The following is a 14,059-nucleotide window of genomic DNA, read 5'->3' as shown; positions in this document are numbered from 1 at the left end:
TGCTTACAAGATGTCTAGAATCTGGAACCTTTGATTCCTAAGTCAACAGAAAACAAATTTAGAACCTAGATGCATGTTTAACCAATTAGCACATTTGGTTTAGCACGGTCTAATTATAAAGATGTATAGTGCATTTAAAGGACTATATGAGAAGTAAAACAGCCACATGCTTCAAATCTCAAGATAGCTGCTTCAAAAATAAAAAGAATCGTGTGTGTGTGTGTGTGTGTGTGTGTGTGTGCATGTGTACACAAAACTATTTCACTAGCAATCCTAGGGAAGGTGTTAATTTGTAGATATTGAGTCTATCATCTGCACCTCTATAACTGTCTGGTTTGGTTCTGCAACCCAACAGGACAGACACAGACTTCAGAGGATAATTAGGACTGCAGAAAAAACAATTACAACCCACCTGCTTTCAATTGAGGACCTGTATACTGCATGAGTCAAAAAGAGGACTGTGAAAATATTTACAGACTCCTCACATCCTGGACATAAACTGTTTCAACTCCTTCCCTCAAAACGACGCTATAGAGCACTGCATACCAGAACAACTAGACACAAGAACAGTTTTCTCCTGAAAGCCATCACTCTGCTAAACAAATAATTCCCTTAGTCCTGTTCAACTATTTACAAAGTGTACACTACTATTACTATTAATCTTCTCATCACTCCTTATCTCCCATCCCCTCCCACTTGTGATTGTAGGACTGTAACTTTGTTGCTTGTATCCTTACAATTTATATTGACTGTTTCCTAGTATGATTTGATTGTTGATTGTACCCTATGACTATCATTAAGTGTTGTACGTCAGTGGTCCCCAACCTTTTTGTACCAGGGACCGGTTTCAAGCAGAAAATTTTTGCAAGGACCGGGGGCGGGGGAGAAGAGAAGGAGGCTTGCTCTCTCGCTGCTCCACCATCCAAGGAAGAAACTGCTTCAAAGAAGCGGGGGTTTCTGTCGCCGCAGCTATTCCGAGCGCCCGTTCACCCCCACTCCCACCCCGCCCGCACGCGCGCTTCAATCCACAGTGTCCCGTTCTGCCTGCCTACCTGCCTGCCTGCCTGCCTGCCTTAGTTTCTGGTTGTTTGGGAGCAGCTTCGGCTGAGAATAATAACTATTCGCCTCTTTTACTCAGCCGAAGCTGTTCCGATTCAACCATTAACGAAGGCAGGCAGGCAGGCAGAACGGAACACTGGGTTGAACCCGCGTGCGCGTGCGCGTGGGCGGGCGGACGGGGTGGGGGGGGGAGACGGGCGCTTCGGGAAGCTGCGGCGACAGGAAAAGCCCCCCGCTTCTTTGAAGCAGTTTCTTCCTGTGCTGGTGGAGGAGCGAGAGAGCGACTGAGAGAGCTGACCCAGAGAGAAGGACAGGCTTCGGTTGCTTCCTCCCTCCCCTTCTTTCATTTGTGTCCTTGATCCCGATCCCAGCAGCATTCACCGAAGGTGAAGAAAGCCGCCATTTTTTAAAAAAAAATTCTTTGCGGCCCGGTAGAGAGTGCTCCACGGCCCGGTGCCGGTCCGCGGCCCGGTGGTTGAGGACCCCTGTTGTACGTTATGATTCTTGATTCTTAACGAATGTACCTTTTCTTTATGTATATTGAGAGTATTTACACCAAGACAAATTCCTTGTGTGCCCAATCACACTTGGTTAATAAAGTATTCTATTCTAAAGTATTCTATATTAACAAGAGACACCATTTATATCTAACTGTTTTCAGCCCAGGTCTGATAGCTGTATGGGAAAGGATTAATTAGCATACATGTACTGACAACTTGGTAAACAATAATCAGTAACCAACCATTACCATAAAACTGCATTCAAGATTATCTTAGCACTCCCCATCTTACTGGAATGGAAAGAAAGCAATGTGAACTATGATTGGATACTGTGTGTATGCTGAAAAGCTTAATGTCTTGACTAAGTACCTTCTGTTAAGAAAGTGACTTTTTCATTTTTACTAAAATAAGCCATTAGATGTTTTGTTTTTGCTGAAAGGAGGTAGCCATATCATGAACCTCTTATTTCTGGTAAACTCTACGGAGGATGTAAATCTTTTTTTCTAAAACCCATCAATTTATTTGGATTTTGATCTGGACAATGTAACTAGCTGCATCTGCAGAAAGCAGAGATCCAGCTTTTCCTGTGGTCCCAGAAACAATGACCAGGGTGGGCAAAAGAGCACAGGAAAGGAGGTATATTTATATCATTTAAAGTAGAGAGCAGTAACTGAGTAGCTTCCAGTCCTTGAATGTGTCATCATCAGTTTCTCCAAGGAAGAATCATAGATTGTTTGCAATGAAAAACTTGTATTGGAAGTAGAAGGGAAAAACTGTGTCCGAACTGGAAAACCTATTCTGTGGTGGGTTGGAGGTGAGACAATGGAAATGTCATAAGAATGTATTTTTTTCAAATGTTTACTGAGGTAAATATTTTTTGTTTAATGGAAATGCAATTAGGTTAGCAATAAGTGAATGTAGGGTTGTTGTTTTTTTATAACACTGAGAACTGTCTGAAAAATTCTGGTGCAATTTAAACTTATTATGCCCGGGTTGTAAAACTCTGGACAACCATACTATCAAAGTAAGATGTAATGATCTGTCCTTCAGAAGCAGAATGAAGAGGAGCAGCAACAGATTAGGCAATGGTAGATAAGAGGCAATTTAGCTCAGAAAAGAGCTAAATGTGATGGCAAACATCACAAAAGAGACCCTTCCTAGTTCCTTGGGCTGTAAAAGAAAAGTGGGAGGAAGATGCACTTTCAGAGTTTCAATATTTTGTTATTGTATGGTGTTAGGAAACCCTAACCCTGAGTTACTTCAATATAAAGTTAGTGATGGAGCTTTTTGCATCATTTTGGACAATTGTATAGTTGTCTAGAATTCTGCATCTCAGATATAGTATGCCTAGTGTAGTGCAATCTTTAATAGGAAGAAAGAAGCCAGAGTCCAAATTATACTAACTGTGTGTGGTTTATGTGTATTGTGCTGTTTAATGGAAGTGCAATTAGGAAAAATTAGCCATAATCCTCATGTCAGTGTTTCTTTCTTTTTTGAATTGTAATTCATTATTCCTTGTAGTACCATAAGAGGAGAAAGAGGTGAGAAATCCTCCAGGTGCAATCAATCAAATCATGCCTGTCTTGCATTTCATTCTCATCTTGGAGCCTATGAGCATCAAAAGAGTGTATCAGTTAACACTTTGAAACAAATGGTTGATCATTTCTAATTCCACTGGTATTCTTTGTCTATTGATAGTGTTAATCACATTGACCTATCTCAGTGCTACATGTGGGATTGTTTAGAGTATAGAAGAAAAATTCCAGCATTACATGCTAGTATCTTTAGGGCAAAATTGTAGAATTAGCAGTGTAAAGCTCCAGTTATGACTTCTCAGAATTAGTAAATAATACCTTATATATAGAACTGCTTGCAGAAATCAGTGCTCTGCTTCCTTTCCCCAACAGGCAGGTAAATTACTTCTGCTGGGTGGGGAGGAAGTGAGGAATTATGAAATTGATTGCAAAATTGTCATGAAACATTGAGAATGAAGATCCCATGACTGTAAGAGCATCTCAGCAACCCAGCAACAATCAGTAGCAATTAACAGCCACAACTTTTCCAAATTTCATTCCCTTGTCAGTCATGAGTTCCAGATTTTGTCAGTAAGTTATCCCATTTGAAGTACCTTGGTTCAAAAATTGCTGCTCTATGATGCAATGTTTCACCCAGTTAAATGTCATGTCAACAAAAGTTTTAGTAGTGCATACTGTAGATAGATAATGTACAATTCATACAGTCATACCTCAGCACTCAATTGCTTTAAAACTTGTCAAATTTGGTATTTGAAGCATTTTGAAGCAGAAATCTTGTCCTAGCATTTGTCTCTGTCCCGTCAGTCGATATGAAAGGAAGAATTTGCTAATGTCATCTACCTCGTAATGCTCTATCTCTTCTGGCTGAAATAACAATTCACGCTGTAAGTCATATGGTTTTCTTGGTATCCACCAGTTTTAGTATATGTTGTGTCTTCTGGAATGAATTACTGATGAATACCAAATTACCACTGTCATAGTGATATCTAATATTCCAAATATTCTTATTTTTTCTATATCTTACAACATAGTTTCTTTGTCAATTCTTTTTGATCCCCTATTGTTATAGTGACTTTGTAACCTTTAAAAAATATTATTTATTGTTTTATCATTAAAATATAACTTACAAAGCAGAAAAACAAACAAAACAAAAGCATACATTCCAACTTAAAAACAAGAAAAAAGTATATTAAAAAAAATAGAAAAAAAAGCAAATAATAACAAGACCTGGCAATGGCTAAGAGCAGGAAAGTTGAAGAAAGAGACAGAGGGATTAATTCTGGCTGCACAAGAACAAGCCTTAAGGACAAATGCATACAAAGCCAAAATAGAGAAGACAACAACAGACAGTATGTGCTACCTATGCAAAGAAGCTGAAGAAACAGTGGAACACCTGGTAAGCTATTGCAAAAAGATCGCACAGACTGACTACAAGCAATGGCATGACAAAGTAGCAACAATGATGCATTGGAACATCTAAAAAGAAATGTCATTTGCCTCCAAGGAAGAACTGGTGGGATTATACAATAGAGAAAGGCATAGAAAATGAAGAAGTTGAATATGCTCTTGGACTTTAGAATTCAAACAGATAGGCACCTGCCACAGGCACCTACCACATAACATCCCAGACTTAACAATTGTTGAAAAGAAAGACAAAAAAGTCTGGATGGTAGATGTAGCAGTGTCTGAAGTCAGCATAGTATAAGAAAAAGAACTGGAGAAGATAACAAAATACATAGACCTTAAAATAGAAATTGAACAACTTTGGCAATGGCAAGCAAGAGTAGTACTAATAGTAATTGGTGCCTTGGGTGCAATCCCAAAACAACTGGAGCACCATCTGACAAATTTATTGTCATTGACAAATTTTCTATCAGTCAATTGCAAAAGGCAGTTTTACTTGGGACAGCTTCCATTCTGTGAGGATATCTGCAGCACCATTAAACATCCAGATCTGCCCATCCCAGGTCCTTGGTAAGGCCTCAATAAGTAGACAAAAATGCCAAAAGCAGTCTGAATATCTGGCTGACTGTGAAATCAAGAAGGAGGAGGAGGAGGAGGAGGAGGAGGAGGAGGAGGAGGAGGAGGAGGAGGAGGAGGAGGAGGAGGAGGAGGAGGAGGAGGAGGAGAAGTAGTAGTAGTAGTAGTAGTAGTAGTAGTTGGGCACCCAGCAACCCATGTAAATTAATGAATCATGGTGAAACAACCAAACGAAGCTTGTACCGTCTCGGTGATCACCCGGGTTAACAAGGGCCACATTGGGTGTTGGGGAACCTGGGCATCCATTGACAAGTGGGCTACAGGCCACAGGTCCCATAGCTAAGCAACCAGGACATGGGCCTGGAAGCTGAACAACCTCAGAAGTGGCAGAAATACACTATATCAGAGAACCGCACTGTAATGAAATGCTACTACAAAGCGGAACCAGAAAAATGAGGCTACCAAAAAAGGATGTACAAATTATGGAAACAAAAATACTCAGACTCAAGGATAACTGAATTATGACTAGCCGATCAACAATGATTCATCATCAGGAACAAAGTGTTCAGTGAAGTTAAACTTGAAGAAATATAGAATAATTGTGAAACGAGAACATAGCAGACTGCTGCGGTGGCAGAAAATACTCCAACAACACCTGGAGCCACTGAACAGCCTGAACTTGAAGAAAATGCAGATATTTTGCAAGAACAGGAACAGCAAGAGCCTGAAGTCATCATTGAAACACCAGGAGTCCTCAAAGCTAGGCAGCAAGAACTGGCACATGCTGCATCAAATGCAGAAAGAAGAAGACTTCCAACATTGAAAACTATGCCCAGAAAACATTTGGCACCACTGATGATAGATGTGAATTCTGCACTTGCAGAAGTCCAGATAACATCAATTGAACAAACAAATCAGCTTGCTACAGTACAGCCATCATAGTAACAGAAGAACTGGGGATTCAACAGCCACAGCCCCCTAGAAAATTGACTGGAAAACCACAGTGGAAAATCAGGTTGGAGTTCAAAATCAAGAGCCTGAGAGCAGATGCAAGCAACTTAAAGAATTTGCAGGAGAAAAAGATGAAGAACAGCAAGATCAAGAAACACCTGATCAAAAAATATGGGCTCAGCACAAGAAAAATTGATGAAGCATTGGAAATTGTGAAGCAGCACATAAGAAAAATATGAAGCCAGAGTCATCCAGTACAAACAAAATCAATTGTTCTAATCAGACCAAAGACTATCAGAGTTTGAATTAGAAGGCAGATATGAAAATTGAAAAACCTGAGAAAATGGCAACTACTCAGTTTTGGAAAGACCTGTGGGAGACTGAGTGGTGTTAGAAGTGTTGCTGGATGGATCAAAGACTTTGAAAAGAAAGTCTACAAGAACAAAATGGACCAACTGGAAATATCTACTGAAATGATAAGCAACAGAGTGAAAAAAGTTAAGAACCAGACATCGCCTGGCAATGATCAACTGCATGGCTTTTGGCTCAAATACCTGACCAGCCTGGATGAAAAAAATGGTCGAACAATTCAATGAAATTCTGCAGACAAGAATCATCAGTGAATAGTTAACAGCTGGGAAAACCTACTTGATACAGAAGGATCCAGCAAAAGAGACAAAACTTGCAAATTACAGGCCAATAACATGTCTGCCAACCATGTTCAAGCTGCTGACTGGCATCATAGCTGACAGGATCCAGGACTACCTAGAAGCAAATAACATCTTGCTGATAGAGCAGAAAGGAAACAAACGAAGAAGCAGAGGCACAAAAGATCAGCTCCTGATCGACAAAATGTTTCTAGAGAATTGCAAAAGCTGAAAAACAAATCTGCATACAACTTGGATTGATTACAAGAAAGCATTTGATTCACTACCACACAGCTGGATCATCAAGTGCCTGGATGTCATCAGAATATGCAAATGCATTGGCACTTTCACTACAACTGCGATGAAAACAGAACTGTTCATTGGAAGTGAAAGCTACGGACTAGTCAACATCAAAAGAGGGATTTTCCAGAATGATTCTTTGTCATCTCTGCTGTTCATCATCACCATGATCCCCCTGTCAACAATTGTAAAGAAAACTAACCTGGGTTATCAAACTGCTAAAAATTCTCAGAAAATCTCTCACCTCACAAATGATGTTATATGGAAAATCAGAAATCAAAATCCAGTCACTGACCAATACAGTTCGAATTTGCAGCACTGACATCAACATAGAGTTTGGCCTGGACAAATGCACCACAGTGGCACTGAAGAAAGGAAAAATCGTAGAAAGTGATGGAATCGAAATGCCCAATGGACAAGCCATCAAGTGCCACCAACCCAAAGCCTACAAATACCTGGGCATACTGCAGCTGGACAATATCAAGCATGGGCAAGTGAAAAATGTGACCAGCAAAGAATACACACAAGGGGTCAGAAAAATTCTAAAAAGCAAACTGAATGGCAGTAACACCATCAAGGCTATAAATACCTCGGCCATATCCATCATCAGATATACTTCTAGGATCATAAACTGGACACAGGCAGAGCTGGACAGCCTGGATAGGAAAACAAGAAAACTGATGACCATACACTATGCACTGCACCCACAAAGTGACGTTGATAGGCTGTATTTGCTCAGAAAAGCAAGTGACAGAAGACTTTTGCAAGTGAAGCAGATAGTCAAAGAAGAAAAGCATGTTCTGGCAGATTATGTGAAAGACAGTGTTGAACGAGCTTTGATGGAGGTCAACAACAGGAAGCTGCTCAAAGTGCAGCAATCCAAGAATCGATACAGGAAAACAGCGATGCAAACTCGGGCTGATAGCTGGTGTAACAAAGCACTGCATGGGCAGTTCCTTGAAAAGATCCAAGGAAAAATAGATAAGGAAAAGACCTGGTTATGGCTGACCAACAGAACACTGAAGAAAGAGACAGAAGGCCTGATTAGGACAAATGTAATCAAAGCCAGAATAGAAAAATATGCTGATGACCCCAAATGCAGACTCTAAAAAGAAGCAGATAAAACCATTGATCACATATTGAGCTGTTGCAAGACAATAGCTCAGACTGACTACAAATAACGTCACAACACAGTCGCTCAGATGGTCCATTGGAACTTGTGTTGCAACTACCATCTGCCTGTAGCAAAGAACTGGTGGGATCATAAGCCTGAAAAAGTGTTGAAAATGAGCATGCAAAACTACTGTGGGACTTCCAAATACAGACTGACAAAGTTTTGGAGCATAATACCTCAGATATGATTGTGGAGAAGAAAAAAGTGTGGATTGTCAACATTGCCATACAGCAGAATCAACGAGAAACAACTTGAAAAAAATCACCAGATATCAAGACTTGAAAATCGAACTGCAGAGACTCTGGCATAAACCAGTGCAGGGGGTTCCAGTGGTACTTGGAACATGGGGTGCTGTGCCTAAAGACCCAGGCAAGCACTTAAAAACAATTGGCGCTGACAAAATCACCATTGGTCAGCTACAGAAGGCCACCTTACAGGGATCTGCTCGCATAATCTGCTGATACATCACGCAGGCCTAAACACTTGGGAAGTATTTGACTAGTGATTTGTTTTACGAAATCCAGCATAGTTATTTCGTTTGCTATGTACACTGTCATTTTTTGTGAATAATAATAATAATAATAATAATAATAATAATAATAATAATAATAATAATAATAATAATAATAATAATAATAATATCAATCTCAACCACAATGCTTCCATGTTCCTTCAGGGATCTCTAGTTTGACTTGGAACCTTACCCAGAAGCCCTGTGTTTATAGCTTTGGAGCTGATAACAATTTTAGCCCACTATTGCTTAGCTGTGCTGAACCTGGGACTGAAAAGGTCAGTGGTTGGCAAATATTCTATGACCCTCTTTCAGACTTTCCAGTTACTGAATGTACTTCCAGTAGAGCTACAGTAGTCTATGAAGTAATCAACACTGTTTCCCACTTCCCTTACTAAAAGAGAAGAAAATAGCTCCCCTTCCTTTGAACATACGAATACAGTCATTTTGTCATTTTGTTTGGCCATTTCTATTTATATGGTATTTTTCAATTTCTTGGCAAAATGTTCCTCCTGATTGGTTTGATGATGCTGTGGAACTGTAATGGAGCCCTGATTTTAGACAGAAGTAATGCCCTGAAAATCCTTAAAATCCTCATATCTCCCTGGTCTTTAGTGACTTGAGTGAGCTTTTCTTGTGAAGTGAGTTTTCCCAAAAAATCCTGAATGTGTGATAAGAATATAAATTTGCACATCAGCAGAACTACATTAAATATTTTTTCCCCTTGAATTGTCCTGGGTGAACCATGAATGGCCAGTTATGAGGCATCAGAGGCAAACTGTTTAGTGACAAAACTTACATCCTGAATTGCTGAATAAATTGTTGGGATACAGGATGCATCTGTCTCTGAAATGATGGAAGAAATAAAAGCTGGGTTTCCAAGAGATAATGAACAATTGAAGTATTAAAGCATCAATATTGGTTTACAGTCAGTGTTGTACAATTCACAGGGAAATATAAAACAGCAGAGCAAGTAAAAACATTGTGTTAGGATTTAGGATTATCTCTTCTAAAGATAAATATGAGCTCTGAGCATACACACCATTAAAGGGCATAATATTAACACTGGGTGTCTTGCATTGTGTTTGTAAATAGCTGCATGATGAGAACTTGGTTATTGTTTACCTATTAAAAAGAAAGGAGCATTTGTAATAATATCCCCATAGTATTGGATATGAAGTTAACTGCAACCCATTATTGTGCAGGAAAACAAAGCTCTCTACTCCTGTTTGATAAAAGAGAACTTTTCCATAAGCGAAATCCTTTTGCTAGTAATTTTCAGTTTATGTAATTACAAGGTGATCAAGGACAATATGTAAATGTCCTGTCTTTCCTTGCAATGTCCTATCTTCCATTCCCTTTGTTTTTGCTATTTGCAGTTTTCCTGAATTCACTCAAAAGCTCCATCAAGAGAAGTTTGAAAGAAATTTGCACAAAATATAGGCAAAAAGGCAGAGAAACAGAAACAATATCTTATTTCTACCCATTATTATATCCATATTTAAGGTTGAGGGAAAAGGAAAGTATTTAACTAATCTTCAGAAATTGTATGATTTCTTTGTAAACCAAGTCAGTTCAGGGTGGGTAGGCCAAACATCAGCATTTAGCAGTGTGAGAAAAAGTCTGGAATTCATCAGACTAGATTTCTGAAATGTAACTTCTAAAAATGACACATTTTGATGGTTTTAAACCATCAAAGCCAAACAGGTTTTTTTGTTTACCTGTGTTAGGCAAACAGCCATGGTCAAAAAGTTCTTATATTGGGGCTCAATTTTTAAAAAATAATTGGGCAGCATACAAAAAAAATAGGAGTGAGTGCAAATGTAACTAATATTGAATTAATTGAATGCATTAATTAACTAGTGATCCACTAGTTGTCTTAGAAAGTTACACTTTTCTTGCCTTACTCATTACAATTTGACAACAAATTTTCAGAAGTATTCTAGTATAGTACCCAGCTGTTTGCTCAGTGCACAAAGTGCAATCATTTGACCACGGTATCTCTGTGTGTGTGAAAGAGAGAGGAGGCAGAGGGAGAGAGAGAGAAAAAAACTGTAGGAATCTCTAATCTAGGTTGTAAGTATCTCTTTGAGGTCAGTTGTAACTCTGAACAGTCACTAAGTGGTCTTAAATTGAGAATTATCTGTATGCAGCTCTAGTATAAATATTGTACACCATTGTTGTAAAGCAGGGGTGTCAAACTCCCAGCCTACAGGCTGGATGTGTCACATGCTGGCCATGCTCACCCCCATTTTAGTGAAGGGGGGAAAATTGTGACATATCATGTGATGACAATGTGTCATCGTGAGTTTGAAACCCCTGCTGTAAAGGCAACTATAGTAGTGTAATTGCTATTCTTAAAGTGTCTCTACACATCCTATTATACATAAGAAGTTCTTGGATTGTAGAGGTCCACCAAGTAGACTGCTGCCTGACATTTTGTCAAGTACTTCCTGGTTTCAAAGGTAAAGCTACATGGAAACTTCAAGGTAGGGCCATTTAAGTTTTGACAATCGACCATATAACAATTTTCATGAAGCCAGAAAAAGAAAGGTGGGGAGAGGGAGGGAGGGAGAGAGAGAGGGAGGGAGGGTGGAAGAGAGATAGTGAGTTAAAAAGTCAACAAAGTAGCTGCAACTATGTAATGAAAGACCTACCCCTTTTTAAATCTTATGTTTAGATTGCATGTTTGCAGCTGTCATCTTGTCTTTTATGATTTCCCCTTGCAAATACCACTGCAAGAAGTTTGGCTTAATGTCATTCTGATGTCTTTGCACTAACAGGTGATTTAGTTAATCTTGCCATATCTTTTGACCTGCCATTTTTTTCTTTTTTTTTTCATTTTGTAGATCCCTTGGCATTTTGGTTTTACACGAAGCTAGTGTTATAAACAGATTTTGAAAGTTTGCCTCTACTGAGTGACCTTGAATTTGGGGAAGTTTATTGTACTTCCATAGCCTCAGTGTACATAAAATTGATTTGTGGTGCATCTTTTGATCAACCAAACAGCCATAGTGAAGGCTTAACATTACTTCTTTTTTTAAGTGCTTCTCCTGTCTCTTGTAGGTTCTAGTTTTGTTCATTTCATAAAATGCTGAGCAGAGAAAATAGTCATACATATATGAGATTAAGCCAGGTCTGCCAATTTGTGATTTACGCTTCTGTGGTAAACTCCATTTGATTTAATTTGTTCCATGTGCTGCAGAAATAGAGTGCTACTCAAAGTAAATAAATTGTAGCTAGTTATAACTACTTAGAGTAAGTGTATTTTTATTCCAGGTTTACTGGAGTCTGAATTCAGCACTGCAGGTTCATGTTGCTATCCTCATTGAATATCACCTGCAATATCATTTGAAAAAAACAAAAGAATCCCTAGTGCTAGATATGTGTCTTGTCCCTTCAATTTCATGTGTAATTTTTAAATCCATGCAATCTAATTTTCATGTTAATAATTATTTAAGCAGCAACTGCATTCTCATTTAAACATGCCATTTAAAATTGTATTTTTGTTGAATGTTTTTTTATTTCCAAACTTGTACTTTACATTCTATTTTGTAGTGCAGAGCTTCATTTGGAGAAGTGTAAAAACAGAAAGGTATTTTACCTTTTGCTATGGTCTTTTTGTGTAAGGCTACTTTGTATGAGAATTCAGACAGATCAAATTATTTGAATTAAACATCTCAAGGAACTCTATTTAACTTCAACATTTCTTAAGTTACTACTTAGTGTCATGGATCTTTATGCTCCACATTTTATGTTTCAATTTCAAGGGTAAGGATGAGTGATTAAGGAGTTGGCAGCTGCACACAGGGATATGGCAACTATGTTTAAGACTTTTCAAGGAGCTGGAATCAAGCATATGCTGGAAGTGTGCTGAAGTCAGAGGTCAGAAACAAGAAACAAGAGCAGGAAACAAGAAAGGCTGTATATGCAGAACAGGTAAGGAGCAAGGAAATAGGAATAGGGTTACTGGGGAAGTGTGTGGGACATGCATTTACCATGCAAAAGTCAAATAAATCAAGGTCAGGGAGCATTGTGATGCCATAGAATTCCGAAGAGCATGCCAAAGTTAGAACTAATGTCCAGAATTAGAGTCCCGGAGCATAGAGTTCAGAGCACGGGGCCAGATTCCAGTGTTGCTTCCACAAATTGAGAAGTGGTAGACTTTTCAAGCTGTGAGAGATGATGATCAGATGGCTTACCTACTTGCAAATCACCCACTTTTGCAAAGCACAGAGACTTGGTAATGTGATCTGGATGGTCTACCATGCCAGCTTGCACCTGTGTTGGTTGTGAAGTCTCTGTGCTGGTTAGGAGAGGCTTTCCAACACTTCATCTAGGAAAGTAGAAGGTTTCTGCTTACTCTGAGGACTTCTCTTCGCTTGTTCCCTGGGTGATGACAACTCTGTTCTTGCTAGCTTTGTACTCATCATCCTAGTAGGCATATTAGGATTTATTAGTGAATAAGAACACAAGTCAGGGGACTTATGATGATTTACAGCCCAGAATTACCACAGCCCATGGCTGCTTAGCTCGGTAACTTATAAATTATACAGGATTACCTTAAGTTTCCTTCCTTTTCTTATTTTTTGTCACAGCCAACAGAAATATATAGAATATAGTGAGAAAAATATTGGTTCTAAGCACCATGCATTTATGAAAACAAAAAGAGCCTACATCTGTTGCAGAACAGCATGCCTGCCAGATTACTGTGGGAAATATAAAACGTTGATGCTTCAGGGCAAAGACTTTTATCAACAATGGGGTTATAGAATACATGTGCTTACAAAAATAGTTATTTGCAGCTATTTGCATTGCTAAGATGAGTAATTTGGATGAACTCTCTGGCACTGGCCACCTAATATGTAAGTCTCAGGCATTTTGATTCCAGAGATATACAGCAATTTGTATATTCATTATGAATTTCTATTTAGGAGGGTGGAAAAGGATTCTAACATTTGGAGGTCAAAATTTGCTCATAACAACTGCCATCAAAGTTGAAAAGGAAATATTTTTGCTAGAAATGGCACCAACCTTGTATGCATTGCTCTGGAGCAAGAACTCTGCTTCAAAGTCTTCTTTCCTCAGCTTTGTGTCAAAAGATTTGGATTGAAAAATAAATGGGAAGTAGGGGATCCATCTCTACCAATTATCAAAATGGCTGCTTTTTTCTCCACAAAACTACACAACACCACACAACTGCATTATTATATAGGCAAACATAGTATAACTCTAAACTATGATTTGTTTTTAATCCTATGCATTTTTCACTGTTATTATCAGAACATATCAGTATTTTAAAAAAATATTGGGCACCATAGGTATTATTTCTCTTTTACCTATCTATCTGATTTAAAAATCTTATCTATTTGATTTAAAAATCCTCTGCTTTATTTTTGTTT

At 38.7% G+C, this 14,059-nt stretch overlaps 1 pseudogene; it reads left to right on the top strand.

Annotated features, from left to right (window-relative positions):
- Window positions 1–2,449: 2,449 nt before the first annotated feature.
- LOC148133445 (uncharacterized) lies at window positions 2,450–8,607 on the top strand (annotated as a pseudogene).
- Window positions 8,608–14,059: the final 5,452 nt, after the last annotated feature.

The sequence above is a fragment of the Notechis scutatus genome, chromosome 1, assembly GCF_049901735.1.
Source record: "Notechis scutatus isolate UNSWTSFEM ecotype Mainland chromosome 1, rNotScu1.2, whole genome shotgun sequence".
Classification (NCBI taxonomy): Eukaryota; Metazoa; Chordata; class Lepidosauria; order Squamata; family Elapidae; genus Notechis; species Notechis scutatus.
The sequence above is the reverse complement of the archived record's forward strand: the minus strand, read 5'-3'. Positions and strand labels throughout refer to the sequence as shown.